The 18795-nt window shown below is 45.7% G+C and overlaps 1 long non-coding RNA gene across 1 annotated transcript; it reads left to right on the top strand.

Annotated features, from left to right (window-relative positions):
* Nucleotides 1-15981: 15981 nt before the first annotated feature.
* On the top strand, nt 15982-18544 carry LOC135968633 (uncharacterized). Its single transcript, XR_010583543.2, has 2 exons — nt 15982-16274; nt 17559-18544. It is a non-coding gene; the product is annotated as an uncharacterized lncRNA (long non-coding RNA).
* The last annotated feature ends 251 nt before the right edge of the window (nt 18545-18795 follow it).

Below are 18795 nucleotides of genomic sequence, written 5' to 3'. Positions count from 1 at the left end.
TGCCCTCTCCAGACATGCAGAATCAATGCCATGTTTTCATCTGAATAATTTTACTATCCTGAAGCCACCAACTCATTCCAACTGGAACACTAATTATGCAGTGTGTATAACACATGGTAGTGCTTTCACACAGGTAGTGATTTTCTGTGTTTGTTCACTTCATTTATGTCTAAACAACACCACGTCTGATGTAGAGACATAGGAGTTGGTAAAAAAAGAAAGAAACACTACCATGACTGATGACATCTCCCTAGTGTTCACCTAAAGAAATTAACACAATAAGATCAGATGACCAGCCATGGCTTCTATCCCAGGAAGCCTAGCAAACTTAACTTGCATTATTTCTTGTAGCTGCCTATTTTAAAGAAAAACAGAAATGAATGTCAACCAGTCAGAAGTAGCCAACAACCTTATATAATTAGGAACTTTTCAACAAGGTAAAGAAACAAAAAACCAAGAAGAAACAAGTTTCTAACTACCACTAATCAAATAATTTATTTTGTTGCTACATTTTTCCAATAAATAGTTGCCTCTTACACTGTCAGTGAAACACTAAACCTCTTTCAGACTGGTGTCCTATAATCAATCAATTGCTCTTACTCAAACTCTTTACAATTTTATTGTGTCTCAGATGACTTTTTAGCAGAATAAAGTAAACTAGGAATCCATATTACAAAAAGGTTTACAGAATATCAGAAAAGACAGAATGTTCATATAATATATGAATGTAGATATAAGCAAATAGAAAACTTACATGTTCTTAGGCAGAAAAACTCAATATACTATCAATGTCAATTGTCCTTAGGTAATTTATAAATTTAATTTTGTTCTAATATAGATATCATTAGATATTGGAGGTAGACATTTTACTATAAAATAGCATATAGGTCGGGTGCAGTGGCTCACACCTGTAATCCCAGCACTTTGGGAGGCTGAGGCGGGTGGGTCACCTGAGGTCAGGAGTTCAAAATCAGCCTGGCCAATATGGTGAAACCCTGTCTCTACGAAAAGACATAAATTAGCCAGGCATGATGGTGGATACCTGTAATCCCAGCTACTCGGGAGGCTGAGGCAGGAAAATTGCTTGGACCTCTGAGGCAGAGGTTGCACAAGCCGAGATCACACCACTGCACTCCAGCCTGGGAGACAGAGCAAGACTCCATCTCAAAAGTAAATAAATAAATAAATAAAACAGCATATAGATGAAAAGACAAGAAGAGCCAAGAAAACTCTGGAAAAAACAACAACAACAACAACAAAACACAGATAATATTGACCAGCCATGGAAAAAAATCATGATTAAAAAAGCTAATAGATCATTGGAACTAAAAATTCAGAAATAGACTAAAGTGCCTAAGAAACTGTCTTAGGCCGGGCGCGGTGGCTCAAGCCTGTAATCCCAGCACTTTGGGAGGCCGAGACGGGCGGATCACGAGGTCAGGAGATCGAGACCATCCTGGCTAACACCGTGAAACCCCGTCTCTACTAAAAATACAAAAAACTAGCCGGGCGAGGTGGCGGGCGCCTGTAGTCCCAGCTACTCCGGAGGCTGAGGCAGGAGAATGGCGTAAACCCGGGAGGCGGAGCTTGCAGTGAGCTGAGATCCGGCCACTGCACTCCAGCCCGGGCTACAGAGCAAGACTCCGTCTCAAAAAAAAAAAAAAAAAAAAAAAAGAAACTGTCTTAGTCCATCCAGGCTGCCATAACAAAATACCTTAGGCTGGGTAATGTAAAAACAACAGAAATTTATTGCTCACAGTTTGGGAGGCTGGAAAGTGCCAGATTAAGGCACCAACAAATTTGGAGTTTGGTGACAGCCCAGTTCCTCATAGATGATACCTTCTTGGTGTGTCCTCACATGGCAAAAGAGACAAGGACACTCCCTTTGACCTCACTTATTCAATTCAGGAAGATGGCGCTCTCCTGGCTTAGTCACTTCCCCAAAGGTCACATCCCTAATACTATCCACATACGAATTTGGAGGCGGACACAAATATTTAAACCACAGCAAAAATTTAATAAGCAGGAAAAACTATGTGGAGGGTGACATCATTAATACTTGATGTGTGAAAAATTGATGTTCCTATCTCAAAGGAAAGAAATGACTTATTCTTCATGTTCTTCATGACATAGAACAAAATAAAGGTCCAATGAAAGATAAATCTAGGCCGGGCGCGGTGGCTCAAGCCTGTTAATCCCAGCACTTTGGAAGGCCAAGATGGGCGGATCACGAGGTCAGGAGATCGAGACCATCCTGGCTAACACGGTGAAACCCCGTCTCTACTAAAAAGTACAAAAAACTAGCTGGGTGAGGTGGCAGGCGCCTGTAGTCCCAGCTACTCAGGAGGTTGAGGCAGGAGAACGGCGTAAATCCGGGAGGCGGAGCTTGCAGTGAGCTGAGATCCGGTCACTGCACTCCAGCCCGGGCGACAGAGCAAGACTCCGTCTCAAAAAAAAAAAAAAAAAAAAAGAAAAATCTATACGAACAAATAAATCGGTGTTGATAAGGTGAATTCTACAGGTTGTATCAGGATTTTGGAGATTTCTGGGGATACGCAAGGCCCCAGAGTTTCCTCCTGTGACATTTTCCCTGAAGTTGCTCATGCTATTATTCAATTTGAAAATGGATAAAAATGTTTTTTCCTGTTCCAATATTTAAGAAATTCAAAACAAAAAGGCCTATGTATGCATGATTCTCAAACAGTCAGTGGTACCCGGCTAAGGAAGGGCAAAGAATCTCACATCCACAGAAGTATGATGTTCTGTCAGATAAAGATGCCTCCCTGTGCCAGAGCCACATATTTTACACCTGATCAGAATCTTTCACAGGGAAGCATTGCCCTGCAGCCCTACCACAGACTTAACCCTGAGAATCCGACTTAAACACTGATGAACACGCACGCAAGTGTTCTGATCAACATGAATCCTCTCTTAATGGTTCCTTCCAGGGATCTGGGATCTTTCCCAAAGTCACCTGCCACACACAGACCGACTCAAAAATGTGGACAAAAGCTTTGATCCTTACTGGCACACCTGCCCGGTCCTATCAGCTTCTCTAGAAGTACGCTGCTCTAATTGCTCCTGAGAGACCCCATCTTAAGGTATCTCTCTGTGCCAACATAATAGATTTCATAAAGTGGGAAGACAATAGGCAAGAGTCAAGCTATGCTAGGGGCTGTCTAAGATTCCTTTACCTGTGTCTCTACTTCACACACATATCAACTAATACAGCTTCATGTCTAAGTGGTAGGAAAATGGAAGGAGGAGCCCTAGTTTACAGAAGAAGGAGAAAATGTAATCAATGCTGCCTAGCTTCCAGCTTCAGCTTACCCATGTAGGACTGAGTCTCCTCTGAAAAAAACAATGGTTCTCCATAGTACTAGTCTGTTCTCATGCTACTAATAAAGAGATACCCAAGACTGGGTAATTTACAAAGAAAGGAAGTTTAATTGACTCACAGTTCCACATGGCTGGAGTTCCGCAGTCGGTTCAACATCATGGAGGAAGGCAAGGAGAGGCAAAGTCACATCTTACATTGTGGCAGGCAAGAGAGCATGTGCAGGAGAACTGCCCTCTGTAAAACCATCAGATCTCGTGACACATATTCACTATCACGAGAACAGCTTGGGAAAGATGCACCCCCCTGTGCTACGATTACCTCCCACCAGGTCCCTCTCACAACACATGGGAGTTATGGGAGCTACAATTCAAGATGAGATGTGGGTGGGGACACAGCCAAACCATATCATCCATCACCTGAAGGAACTGTGGTCTCAGACAGCTGGGCATTGAGAGTGCACGCTGCCCCCTAGAATTCCACACCTACATCACAGAGAGATAGAACAGTCTCAAAGGATTCTTAAGGGTAATGTGGGGAGTCAAAAGGAGGAGATGAATTCACAGCCTCTGCCTTACCTTCTGGTCTAACAAATACTACTCTTGTCCTGGCCCAAGAGGATTCCATACTCTTTTCTGGGTTGCATGAGGAGTAATTCAGAAAGACAAAAAGTAATTAATGCCCCTCCATTCCCCACAGCTTCTGAGGTTTAAGTTGTGCATTCCTTGGGTTTCAGGTTGTTGTTCTCTCTACCTCCACAGAATCAGTGTGTCCCATTCCAATACCTGTAATTTCACCTGTATTCTTGTCACCTCCTACTTTCTCCTAGACATTTTATGTAGTAGAGCCAGGTGAAACACAGACAAGCATATTTACATAAAACTTAACCAGAACTAAGTTGGAGTTCCATAAGTCCCATCGGGCTAGGATGGCACTCAGGCTGGCCTAAGATTGTGGTTATGGAAAAGAATGTCACATTTTTCCCAGGAATGATCAGTGTGGAATCCCAAATTTGGGAAATGGATCCTTAGAGTCCCCAACTATTTCATCCTTCTCTTGGAGGCAATCAGGAAGAGATAATCCCCTTTTGGAGAAAACCATGTCTAATTAACAGATGGCCTAACCAGCATGTGTGGAAAACGAGGTAAAATCAGACAGTTGCCCCATTTTAGTAGATTTTGTAATAAATGCCACAAAGTCAGAGTTCAAATGGTCTCAAAAGCCTAAAAGGTAACATAGATTAGTTTCAAGGAACACATGGTGTCACTGAGTGTTCCAACTTCCCAGAGGTTGAGAACCATGGCAACTCTGAGCAGGCTGGGAAACGATCCCGGACCCTTGAAGTTCTGTGAGAAATCAAACTTCCGGCATTTTGGAAGTCAGGAAGCCAGCACGCTGGGGGATGCGGTATCACAATTACTTGGTGAGACAGGCTGCCTTGGCTACGTTCACTCCCATCAGGTAGGAGAGGTTAAAGAACAGCCAGGCTCCTCCTCCTCATGGCGGAAGTGCTCTGAAGGTATGGAGGAGCGAGGCCGGGAGCTGAAATTTCTTAATCAATGCCGGCCTGTGATCGCAGGGCTGCAGGACTACAATCCCAGCGTGCACAGGGATCAGGGACTGCGCGCCTCACTGGAGGAAGGGACAGAGCGGGGCGCGCCTCGCTGAGCTTTCTGGGAGATGTAGTCTCATAGCAACTCCCAGCCCTCTGGCTACAAGGCTACAGGACTACAATCCCAGACTGTACCAGGCTCGGGAGCGGTTCGCAGCCCACAGAAAGCGGCAGGGCGGTACGCGCAGGCCTCCTATGCTGGGAGTTGTAGTGTCTTCACCGTTCTTAGCCAGTGGGTAGGTTGCTTCAGAACTACAATCCCAGTATGCATCGGGCCGGTGCGTAGTCCTGGAGGTAGGGGCAGAGCGCCGTGGACTTACTGGTGTCCAAAGTATTGCTGGCAACCAATTCCATGCTGCCCCCTTGCCAGGGAGAGTGACTGCAGCTAGGGTCGTGAAGAGTAGGTCTGGCTGGGCATTGAGGAGGGCATTAGGCTAGGAAGTATACTTTACCTTTGTCCAAATCGGGCGGTTCGGCCTCCCCTCATTGGCCCGGTGCAGCTGGGTTTCCTCTCTCACCTGCACCCAAGTCTCTTTCCAGAGCATTGCATCGTCTCCAGCCCAGGGAGCTGCCTTCTTTCCTAAACTGCTATGGAAACTGTCCTGATGTCTGAGACAATGTCCGTTGTGCCTCAGCCCTCTGCCTTCTCTAGCCAGAGCCCAAGCTCAGCTGCTTTTGAGAGAAATCTGCCAGATGGCCCACCTGCGCAGAAATTCAGAACTTTGTAGGGGGTCACAAGGGCTGCGTCTTCCGGGAAATGCCACGGGCACTGGCGCCTTTTTCGCAAATGTGAAAGTTGAGAAATCAAGAAGGTTAATTACTGGGTTGCCCAGGATCTGCTAAGAGCAAAGGAGGAAACCGCATTTCCCAGGCATGTGTCTTGTGAGCCATTTTTTATCAACCCTCTTAAGTGGACAAGCTGCAAAACACAACCTGAAGCTGATGATGATTTAGGCCATTTACGCTTGAACTAATTGGCCTCATCTCAAGTCAGTGTCTCAGAGACACAGGTGGGACCTGATCCCTTAGGAACAGACAGCATTCCAGATTTGTGGGAGCAACTTTTGTGATGTGGGGCGCCGGGGGGTCATTTGAAACTGGTCAGGTTGCTGGGCGTGGTGGCTCACGCCTGTAATCCCAGCACTCTGGGAGGCCGAGGCAGGCGGATCACGAGGTCAGGAGATCGAGACAATCCTGGCTAACACGGTGAAAACCCATCTCTACCAAAAATACAAGAAATTAGCCGGGCATGGTGGTGGGCGCCTCCCAGGTACTCGCGAGGCTGAGGCAGGAGAATGGCTGAACCAGGTAGGCAGAGCTTGCAGTGAGGCGAGATCGCACCACCGCACTCCAGCCTGGGTGACAGAGCCTCTATCTCAAAAAAAAAAAAAAAAACCTATCAGGTTTCACATCTGTGCTTTGGATGGAAAGCCCATCACTCACAGCAGTCGGGGATGTTCCTTAACTCACTGGGGCTCAGCTTGAATTTTTCTATCTAGATAATGTAAACATCTAGGAGCACTTCTGCTTCCATGTAACCTCTTAATAATTGATGTCCCTAAAATTCTATGTTCTTAGGGACAGTTTCTTTTGCTTCCGTAGGACACCAGCTTTCATGCTGTTATATGTAATATGTAAAAACCTGGATGTTAATCTCCAAGACATTGTTCACATCACACATTCCAGTATGTTTCATTTGTGACTTCTGAATGTAGGACAATATCAAAGAGCTGAAAACTTGTTGATAAAAATTGGACCCTATGACTGTAGTTAGTGAATAATTTACCCCTTAGGGTTAATTACACCTGAGTTCATCAGCACCTGTGTAAAGAAAAGAAAAAAAAAAAAATGTGACCTTGGCTGGTCACTGTGACTCAACGCCTGTAATCCCAGCACTTTGGGAGGCCGAGGTGGGTGGATCACCTGAGGTCAGGAGTTTGAGTGTAGCCTGGCCAACATGGTGAAACCCCATCTCTACTAAAAATTCAAAAATTAGCTGGGGGTGGTGGCGGGAGCTATAATCCCAGCTACTTGGAAGGCTGAGGCAGGAGAATCGCTTGAACCTGAGGGATGGAGGTTGCAGTGAGCCAAGATCATGCCACTTCACTCCACCCTGGGCAACATGCCTTGTACTGTAACGGACAGCCTCTCCCTTCCTGCATAATTAGCCCTATTCAATTTTAAGTAGACAATCAGGTCAGTTAGATTGTGCAGTAGGACTCCAGCTAATGGGGAGAGGACACAGCCACAGGATCTGCTGTGTTAGGGATAAAAACTCCTGCCCTACCTTGCTTGGTGTGCTCTTGCGACCGCACCAGGTGCAAGTGGCACCCTTCTGCAGAAGTAAATTGCCTTGCTGAGAAAGCTTTCTGCCAGAGTGCTTATTCTTCTTTGTGGCACCAAGCATTTATTTCCAACGATCTTGGGGGCTCATCTGGGATTCACTTTCTCCTCTGGGGAGAGGTCCCCAATCATCTCTGATGAGATGTGTCCCACTGCTTTGTTGCCGTGGCCTCAGAGGCAGGGGTACTGGGACTTCCCCTGGAGTGATAAATAAACATGGACTGTCAGCAATGTGGGCAGAAGGATCGTTACACACCACGGTGACCAGGTAACTGTGCACAGACCAAGGTAAGAAACTTCACAGGCGTTATAAAGTATTTCCTTGGTGGTCAGGATATCTTGGAGGTTGAAAGTGCATGAATGAGATTCAAGGACATTGAATGTGGAGTGAGGGAGTCCAATCTGCAGTTCCATGGTCACCTCATATGGCTTATGGCGGCCCTCCTGTAAGGGAGTCCAGGTCGGGAGCTTATACTGAAGCCACCAATGCTGAGATGTACCTAAATTCCCTCTGGGGAAGTGGCCAGAGAGAAGGAAGCAAAATGAGAAGAGTGGAAGAGACCTCCAATAGGTGGGGTTAAGCCTTTCAGGAGAGGGAAGGCAAGAAATCTCTAATATAATGAGTTCAGCCTCACCCCAGACTTCCAAGGTAAGAAAGGCAAGAAATCTCTAGTACAACAGATTGAGCCTGACCAGTACCCAAAATGGGAAATACCCCAAGTAGGATAGGTAGTAAAAAGGATAAAACTAACAGCAATGATATTCCCCTTGATAGTCCCCTAAAGTTTCATGTTAAAGTATTGGAAAGATAATTAAAGGACATAGGGAAGGCCGGGCGCGGTGGCTCAAGCCTGTAATCCCAGCACTTTGGGAGGCCGAGACGGGTGGATCACGAGGTCAGGAGATCGAGACCATCCTGGCTAACACGGTGAAACCCCGTCTCTACTAAAAAAATACAAAAAACTAGCCAGGCGAGGTGGCGGGCGCCTGTAGTCCCAGCTACTCGGGAGGCTGAGGCAGGAGAATGGCGTGAACCCGGGAGGCGGAGCTTGCAGTGAGCTGAGATCCGGCCACTGCACTCCAGCCTGGGCGACAGAGCGAGACTCCGTCTCAAAAAAAAAAAAAAAAAAAAAAAAGGACATAGGGAAAAGAAACAAATGATAAAATGTGGCTGTTTTATTTGGACCCAAGAACCCATCCTCAAACCTTAGTCTTCTGGCCAAAGTTTGGGTCAAATGAGGATGTGATGTGTTGGCTTTTAATTCAATATGTGAATGATAAAAGTCCGGTCACTCAAGAAGAGCTGGACTATACTCTTTATTGGAGACAAGGACCTGTCCTCCTTTGTCCTTTAAAGACAACCAGGGGAAACCCTGATCTAGCACCTCTGAAAGCTAGTTCCAATGCCTAAAGACTCCAATGCATGGGATCCCCTAGACCGTCTTCCTCTGCTCAGTACCCCCCAATCCCTCTCCTCAGGGATCTCCTGGGACTCCCTTTACCCCTGAAACAGAAAGTTCTTCCAAGGAGCAGGTGATATCAGATGGAGGGAAACAAACAGAGGAGTGGGCTGCTTCTGAATCCTCTAAATTTACCAAGAGCTCTTGATGGGATTTGAGAGAAAAAAGACAAAGCCCCTGACCCCCCTATTCTTCCTCAAAGCTGCCCCAGACCCGGCTCCAAATCCCCTCCTCCTTACAAGCCTGATTCTTGGGAATTGTCATCCCATGAGCCTGCTCCTTACCAGTCTAAGTACCATTCCCTAAAAGGACTCCAATGTGAGGTAGAACAATGTAAAAAGGATATTCAGAATTTCCCTTTTCCTCTTGCCTCTAAGGAGTCAGCCCCAACTCTCTTCCCCTTAAGGGAGGTATCCCAAGGAAGGGGGCCATTGGCTTCATGAATGCTCCCTCAACTAGCTCAGAAGTTCAAAATTTAAAACAAGAACTCAAGCCACTGTTAGATGACACTTAAGGAGTGGCAGATCAAATTGGCAAATTGTTAGGACCTCAGTTGTACACTTGGGCTGAGTTAATGTCCATCCTGGACATCCTCTTTTCAGGGGAAGAAAGGAGCATGATCCATAGGGCTGCTATGATAGTCTGGGAACATGAACATCCTCTTGGTCAAAACGTTCCAGCTGTGGACCAAAAATTCCCCACCCAAGACCCCCAGTGGGATAATAACAATGCAGCTCACTGGGAAAATATGCAAGACCTCAGGGAAATGATAATAAATTCGGGAGTCAGTACCCCCCCAAAAAATGCAATCTTTCCCGAGCATTCAACATGCAACAAGGGAAGGATGAAGGGCCTATGGAATTCGTAGATAGACTGAACGAGTAATGAGAACATATGCAGACTTAGATTTAGAAGACCCACTAGGGCGCAAAATGCTAAAGCTTCATTTTGTCACCAATGGTTGGCCAGATATCTCAAAAATATTACAAAAGATAGAGAATTGGAAAGACCATCCTATGAGTGATCTTCTCAGAGAAGCTCAGAGAGTATATGTGAGGAGGGATGAAGAGAAGCAAAACCAGAAGGCAAAAATGATGTTATCCACCTTCCAGCAGGGGGCTCCAAACCCACACACTTCTAAACAAAGCTTCCAGGGGGCCAAAACCTGTGAAAGATCCAAGCCTTCATCTGTCACACCCTATAAAGGGCATAGGGAAGCAAAACCAAAGAATCCTAGAGTAGGAAAAGAGGAAGGACAGGATGAGTGTTTTAAATGTGGTAGAGAAGGTCACTTCAAAAGGGAATGTTCCGACTGGGAGAAGGAAAGAAGTTATTCCACTCATGACTTTTGAGGAAGAATGGGGGGTCATGGGCTATGACTTTTTTTCTCTCGAATCCCACCAAAAGCTCTTGGTAAATTTAGAGGTAGGGCAAAAATATGAGCTCATAACCTTTTTAGTAGATTCAGAAGCAGCCCGCTCCTCTGTTTGTTTCCCTCCATCTGATATCACCTGCTCCTTGGAAGAACTTTTTGTTTCAGGGGTAAAGGGAGAAGGATTTAAAGCCAAAATCCCAGAGGAAGCAGAAGTCAGATATGAAAACCGAACAACTCATATTTTTATTAATCCCTTACCTGAGTCAGGAATTAATCAATTAGGAAGGGACTTAATGCTAAACTAGTTATAGGCTTACATGTTGGCACAGAGGGATTCCTCACCTCATTAAACCTACTTATCACCGTGGATGAAAAATACATTCATCCTGATGTCTGGTCAAGAGAAAGAAATTGGGGAAGACTTCAAGTCCCTTCGATACACATAAAGTTTAAAACCCCTAGGAAAATAGTAAGAAGAAAGCACTATCCCATTCCCCTAGCAGGCAGAATAGGCTTGAAGCCCATAATTGAAGGTCTCATTCAGGACGGGCTCTTTGAGCCCTGTTTGTCCCCTTATAACACCCCAATACTGCCTGTAAAGAAATCAGATGGGTCATATCAACTAGTACCTGACCTCAGAGCTATCAGCCAAATAGTCCAAACTACTCATCCCATTGTCCTAATCGTTGCACCATCCTCAGCAAAATCCCATGTGACCATCAATGGTTTACAGTAATAGACTTAAAAGATACCTTCTGGGCATGCCCCTTGGCTGAAAACAGCCAGGACATAACTGCTTTCGAATGGGAAGATCCTCGTTCTGGATGGAAGCAATAGTACCCATGGACAGTTTTGTCCCAAGAGTTCACAGATTCCCCTAACCTCTTTGGCCAAATTTTAGAACAGGTTCTAGAATGGATTTCTACCCCCAAACACATATGTTTGCTCTATTATGTAAATGATCTTCTTATGACTGGAGAGGCTGTAGAACAAGTGACTGATTTTTCCATCCATGTCCTTAACTGTTTGCAAGGAGGAGGGTTATGAGTTTCAAAGGGAAAGCTTCAATTTGTAGATCCAGAAGTGAAGTACTTGGGATACTTAATAAGTAAAGGCAAATGAAGGATAGGGCCTGAACAAGTTGAAGGAATCGTGTCATTGCCTTTGCCTAAGAAAATTTCTAGGATTAGTTGGGTATTGTTGCTTATGAATTGACTTATACACCCTAAGGATAAAGCCTTTCTACCTAAAGCTTACCCAAGAAAAGCCTAACCTTCTGCAGAATTCTGAAGAAATACACCAGGTTGAAGAACTTAAACATCAACTTGTAACTTGCCCTGTTCTAGCCTTACTTTCCCTAGAGAAAGCATTTCACTTTGTCGTTAATGTGAACGAGGGGGTAGCTCTAGGAGCACTTACCCAGGAACACTGGGGGCATCGGCAACCTGTAGCCTTCCTATCAAAAGTTTTACATCCACTAACCTTTGGATGGCCCGAATGTGTTCAATACATTGCAGCTACCACCATGTTAACTGAAGAAAGTAGGAAGTAACCTTTGGAGGAAACTTAATTGTGAGCACACCCCATCAAGTTACAACTATCTAGAACCAAAAAGCAGGGAGATGGCTCACCGACTCAAGAATTTTTAAGTATCTAGCTATCTTATTAAAAAGAGATGACTTAACATTAACCACTGACAATTCACTTAACCCAGCAGGTTTCCCAACAGGGAACCCAAATCAAAAAGGGCCAGAACATAAGTGTTTAGATCTAATTAATTCTCACACACAAGTCAGGCCTGATTTAAGGCCCCTTTCAAAACGGGACAAGACCTAATCCTAGATGGCTCTTCTCGAGTGATTGAAGGAAAAAGGCATAACGGACATTCAGTAATTGATGGCGAAGCTCTCGCAGAGATAGAGTCGGGAAGATTGCCTAATAATTGGTCCGCTCAAACATGTGAATTGTTTGCACTAAATCAAGCTGTAAAGCACTTGCAAAATCCAGAAGGGACAATTTATGCTGATTCCAAATATGCCTTTGGAGTAGCTCATACCTTTAGGAAAATTTCAGACTGAACAAGGTCTTATTAATAGTAAAGGCCAGGCCGGGCGCGGTGGCTCAAGCCTGTAATCCCAGCACTTTGGGAGGCCGAGACGGGCGGATCACGAGGTCAGGAGATCAAGACCATCCTGGCTAACACGGTGAAACCTCGTCTCTATTAAGAAATACAAAAAACTAGCCGGGCGAGGTGGCGGGCGCCTGTAGTCCCAGCTACTCGGGAGGCTGAGGCAGGAGAATGGCGTGAACCTGGGAGGCAGAGCTTGCAGTGAGCTGAGATCTGGCCACTGCACTCCAGCCTGGGTGACAGAGCGAGACTCCGTCTCAAAAAAAAAAAAGAAAAAAAAAAAAAAATAGTAAAGGCCAAGACCTGGTCCACAAAGGTATAATCATCAAAGTATTAGATAATCTCCAGCTGCCAGAAGAAATCGCTATTGTCCATGTTCCAGGACACCAAAAAAAGACCTCCTTTGAAAGCTCAGGGAATAACCTTGCAGATCAAATAGCCAAACAGGCTGCTGTTTCTTCTCAAATGCCTGTTTTTCTCTTAACCCCTTGCCTTCCTCCCCCAACTGCAGTTCCTATCTTTTCTTCTGCTGAAAAGGAGAAATTAATAAAAATAGGGGCCAAAGAAAATTTATGCATGGTGATGCATGCCTGTAATCCCAGCTACTGGGGAGGCTGAGGTGGGAGAATTGCTTGAGCCTTGGAGGTGGAGGTTGCAGTGAGCCAAGATCATGCCATTGCACTCCAGCCTGGGCAACAGAGCAAGACTCCATCTCAAAAAAAAAAAAAAAAAAGGCCCCTTCTTTAGCCACAAAGACAAAAACAAGGACCCTTGTCCTGATGGAAGTTCTAATGAAGAAGAATAAGCATTGTCAAATGTAGGTGTGTGCCTTTGGACTTGGGCTGCTTTATCTCTGACCATATATACAACATAGAGTAGGGGTCAACCTTGACATGACAGTTCATGACTCCCATGGCCTTAGTGCATTGACATCTTACAGAAATCAACAACAAAGTCCAGTGCTTTCTTCTTTTATGTTAAATGCAGCAGAGTGGATGTCAGAGCATACCTCTATTTGTGTACTATTCTGGATATAGTTTATAAGGCAATTAAGTTTATACATGTATGAAAGTTTCTTTCTATATTACTGTTAGTACCAGTATTTATCAATACTTCCATATTCATTCTACATCTTTATTCTCTATAAATATAAATAAAAATATTGATATATTGGTGTATATATACACACATAGGTAAATATAATTTTTTTTTTTTTTTTTTTTTTTTTTTTGAGATGGAGTTTCAGTCTTGTTGCCCAGGCTGGAGTGCAATGGTGCAGTTTGGGTCAGTGTAACCTCCGCCTCCTGGGTTCAAGCACTTCTCCTGCCTCAGCCTCCCAAGTAACTGGGATCACAGGTCTGTGCAACCATACCTGACTAATTTTCATATTTTCAGTAGAGACAGGGTTTCTCCATATTGGTCAGGCTGGTCTTGAACTCCCCGCCTCAGGTGATCCACCCACCTTGGCCTCCCAAATTGCTGGGATTACAGGCATGAGCCACTGCACCTGGCCAGGTAAATAGATTTTTTTTAAACTTACATACAGGATGAGTATGTCTATGTAAATATGTATACAAGAAATATTCCCCAAAAGACCATTTTCAATCACTTGGCATATACACATTATGCAGGTATGTAATTACTTCCAATCTCTTTTACTCAAGAATGAAACATATTTGTACAATATTGTTTGTATAAACAAAATAACCTTCACCTTCAGTAGCATAGGCCTCAGAAATGAGCTGACAGCAAAGCCACATTATACATGCTGTTCAGGTGTGCATTTCAGCATCCTGCATTCCTTTTCGATGTATGTATGTGCTCTTCACATCCACTAGTTTGGGCCTGCTTTGTTAAATCTGTAGTCACTACTTAGATAATTGGCTGATTGAATGTACCTAGGCTAAGAAAATTGGCTGATTGGAATCACCTTGGGCTAATCTAGTTGGGTAATTCGATTCACCTATGGTGATATAATTGCCTAATTGGTATCACTTGGGCTAATTTAATTGGCTGATTGGAATCACTTGGGCTGAGCTAACTGGCTGACTAGAATCACATGGGCTGAGTTCATTGAATTTCTGTGTCTTGAGGCGAATGAGTAAGGTAATGACCTCTTACATACTTTTCTTTGGGGCCTTTTTTTCAATACATACTCACAAATGGACATTAATTAGACATGTGTATAAGCCTTTGTGTTTGTATATGTTTCTGTATATACATGTCTTATATGTTTCTAAATCTACAGAGTAAAGTGCCTGGCCAGGTGTGGTGGCTCACGCCTGTAATTCCCAACACTTTGGAAGGCAGAGGTGGGTGGATCACGTGAGGTCAGCAGTTCGAGACCAACATATTTGTGCTACACATGCTCACAGGCACGTAGTACACCCTATATCCTTGTACTTTAATCAGGATATCTGTGCTGCACGTGCTTACAGTCATGTCCCAGCTCACAGGCTATGCCCCTTCCTTATTTGGGAATATTAAAGAAATTTATTACTTTTCATAAGGAACTTCCTCTTTTCCTTTGTTCTCCATTGCTTTTACCTATTTAGAAAAGTTTTAAGTTGTTAGCCAATCAGGTTCAGTTTAAATTGTGAGGTCTGGCTCCAGGCAATGGAGACAAGTAGCAGGGACAAGCTGCTTAAGGGATAAAAATTACTTTCCTCCTTTATTCAGCTGTGCTCTTGCCACTATCCCATCTGCAAGGAGCAGCCTTGTGCAGAATGTAAATTTGCCTTGCTTAGAAAGCTTTTGTCTGAATCCTGATTTTTCCTTGTGGTACTGAGGAACAAGCATTCTATTTCTGAATAAACATTTTACTTTTTTTTTTTTTTTTTTTGAGACGGAGTCTCGCTGTGTCGTCCAGGCTGGAGTGCAGTGGCCGGATCTCAGCTCACTGCAAGCTCTGCCTCCCGGGTTTTTACGCCATTCTCCTGCCTCAGCCTCCCGAGTAGCCGGGACTACAGGCGCCCGCCACCTCACCCGGCTAGTTTTTTGTATTTTTTAGTAGAGACGGGCTTTCACCGTGTTAGCCAGGATGGTCTCGATCTCCTGACCTCGTGATCCGCCCGTCTCGGCCTCCCAAAGTGCTGGGATTACAGGCTTGAGCCACCGCGCCCGGCCTTAAACATTTTACTTATAACAAAATGGTGGCCCATATGGAGAGCCATTCTCCTCCGGGGGGTCTCCAGTCCTCTCTCATGAGGAGGCACCCCACTGCCTCCTTGCAGGAGCCTCGGGGGTAAGGAATCAAGATCTACTCAGTGTGACAAATAAACCCGACTCTCAGCAATGCAGGAAGAAACCAGCCAGTGACCTGGAGTAAAGACCTTCATATACCACATGGACCAGGCAACCTCATGCATGAACCAAGGAAGGAAATGCCAGAGGAGCCGGTAAAGTATTTCCTTGGTGGTCAGGACTAAGAAAAGAAAAGCAGCGGGGCGGTGAAGCATTCCTTGGTTAGGACATACCAAGGAAAGAGGAGCCACAGGGGCAGTAAGGCATTCCTTAGTTGGGAGTAAGGGAAGAAAAGCCACTGGGAGTGATGAAGTATTCCTTAGTCGGGATGTCTTAGAGGTTACAAAAAGGTGAAAAATTCCCATTAGGGGGAGACTGAACCTCACACACTCCTCTGGCAGTAGGAAAAATAGTCAGAACTTCCCTTTCCCCTCTTCTCAGCGGAAGAAAGAAGCTAAGCTCCACTCCTACTGGCCGCTCCCTAGGGGCAGGAGAAGGAGAGGGGAGAACAGCAGTGTAGGTGGCTGGCAGAGGCAGGGAAAGACCAGCAGAGAGGAAAGAGAAACTGAGAAAAGTCAGAGAGAAAGAGAGAGCAGCAAGCACAGCTCCACATTGTTGCAGATCGCTGGCACCCAGCAGAGTGGCGGCTGGAACGCTCTCCTCGAACGTGGCCATGCAGCCAGAGCCACTCAGGCCACCGGCCGCCAAGCTCCAAACCTTCCATGCCACTCGGGCGTGTCTTGCCACCCTCGGAGGACGGCAGGCCATGGACACCTGTAAGTTGGAGCTGAGCAGAAGAGTGTGAGGGCGTCAGGGCCAGGAGCCTGTGCCACCCAGCCAGGCAGCCAGTTGCCCGGGAGGGGGGGGTGGGGGGGCGTGTGGATTGCTCTCCCCAGCCTGGCTCTGCATAGAAGAAGAGCGCAGGGACTGGCGCTGGGAAGAGAGCAGAGGAGGAGAAGTTCCATGACTCGTGCAACTTGCTGCGGGCATCTGCTGAGTCTCTTGGCCGGCGGCGCCCCAGGGCCTGGACTGCAGCCACCTGGATCCCACCCAGCCCAAGAGACTACGTGGGGAGAGAAGCAAGAGGGGATGACAGAGAGAGAAAGACAAAGTGCAAATGAGAGAGAGAAACGGAGAGGGAGAAAGAGTGAGAGAGAGACTGGAAGAGACAGAGATCAGAGAAAGACACAGAGGGTGAGACCAGGGAGAGAAATACTGTAAAAGGAAGTCAGAAAGTTGAGGCATGTCAAAGATTGTCTGTGAAAGTCATAAAAAAATTATTTAACAAGAATGTATACAGGAAATATTGTATAATTTAAAAGTAATTAGCCCTCCTGAATATAAAACTATTAAAGGAACAGTTTATATGCAAGGTATGTAAGGAAATTAAAATATACTTTTAGGAAAAGGATAAGAAAGGTGGTAAAGAAAATTCAGAAGGAAAAATGAATAATACTAAAACAATGAGAAATGTTATCCAAATCCCTTATAAAAGAAATCTTGTTCCAACTGCATCAAGGAACCCAGGCCAGCCCAAAGTTAATGCCAACAAATTTCCACCTCCAGCGGCTCCTAGAGAGGCCGCGGCATGAGGCGGCAGGGGGACCTAGCTGTGGACAGACACTTCCTGTGCTGGGGAGGGCGCTGGGCAACCACTGGACAGCGCAAACTAGCCAGAGGCCAGGGGCCAGATGGTGGGGGCTCAGGCAGGAGCAACCTCCAGGGACAACTGGGCCAGTTCCAGAGCCCCTCATTCCCAAGGCGGGGATGCACAGGAATGGTGAGGGCCACAGTGAGTCTGAAACCCTGAGAGGGTGCAAGGACGCCATGTCTCCCGGGTGGCGCTAAGCGAGTGTGGACGGCAAGCCACCCAGGTGCGGAGGCAAGAGACGGAAGGCACAAGCTGTTCCAGTATAATAAAGAAAATACTTAAAATAAGAATAGTTATGTTAGACATAGAATATAGATATGATTATACATGAATATTACTAATCATTAGTTTATAGCATTACTCTTTATTCCAATATTATAATAATCTTTGTTCTACTATTGTAACCTAGGAAGAAGAGTGTGAGCGCTCTGTCATGCCCGGACAGGGCCACTAGAGGGCTCCTTGGTCTAGCGGTAACGCCGGTGCCTGGGAAGGCACCCATTACTTAGCCTACGGGGAGAGGGAGTCTCCCTTCCCCCCGCCCCAGGGAGTTAGAGAAGAGTCTGCGCCACTGCCTCTTGTGGAAAGCCTGACATCAGTCAGGCCCGCCCGCAACCATCCGGAGACCTAACCATCTCCCTGTGATGCTGTGCTTCAGCGGTCATGCTCCTGGTCTGCTTTCATGTTCCGCCCTGCACACCTGGCTCCGCCTTCTAGATAGCAGTAGCAGAATTAGTGAAAGCACTAAAGTCTTTGAAATGCAGGGAAGAAATAATGACGTAAGCTGTTCTCTCTCTCCACCTCGGCTACCATACAGGGAAGGGCCCCCTGTCCGGTGTACACATGACTCGCGTGACCTTACCTATCACTGGAGATGGCTCACACTCCTTACCCTGTCCCCTTGCCTTGTATCCAATAAATAACAGGGCAGTCAGGCATTCGGGGCCACTACTCGTCTCCGCGACTTGGTGGTCGTGGTCCCCCGGGGTCCAGCTGTCTTTTCTTCTATCTTTGTCTTGTGTCTTTATTTACAAGATCTCTTGTCTCCGCACATGAAAAGAAAAACCCACAGGCCCTGTAGGACCCTATAGCAGGATCTTCCACGTTCCCTTTACTCAGAACTAAAAGTCTTTTAGCACAGGCACCACCCCTAGAGTGTCCAGCACACCAACATCAGCCTGGAGACCACGTCCTCATCAAATGATAGAAAAAAGGAAAACTTGAGACAGCCTAGGAAGGCCCCTACCTCATGCTGCTACCCACCGAGACTGCCGTTTGCACAGCAGAAAAAGGATGGACACATCACACCCAAGTCAAAAAAGCATCATCATGTTCAAAATCATGGGCCATTGTTCCAGGTGAAGCCCTACCATATTAAAGCTAAGAAAAACTTAATCTATCTACCTTATCTTCCTTTAATTACCCCCCATCTTTTTTTTTTTCAACTTTTTTTTTATTATTATGCTTTAAGTTCTGGGGTACATGTGCAGAATATGCAGTTCTGTTACAGTTATACACGTGCCATAGTGGTTTGCTGCACCCATCAACCTGTCATCTACATTAGGTATTTCTCCTAATGCTATCCCTTTCCTAGTCCCCCACCCCTCGACAGGCCCCAGTGTGTGATGTTCCCCACCCTGTGTCCG

This window comes from Macaca fascicularis, chromosome 19 (genome assembly GCF_037993035.2).
Source record: "Macaca fascicularis isolate 582-1 chromosome 19, T2T-MFA8v1.1".
Lineage (NCBI taxonomy): Eukaryota > Metazoa > Chordata > Mammalia > Primates > Cercopithecidae > Macaca > Macaca fascicularis.
The sequence above is the reverse complement of the archived record's forward strand: the minus strand, read 5'-3'. Positions and strand labels throughout refer to the sequence as shown.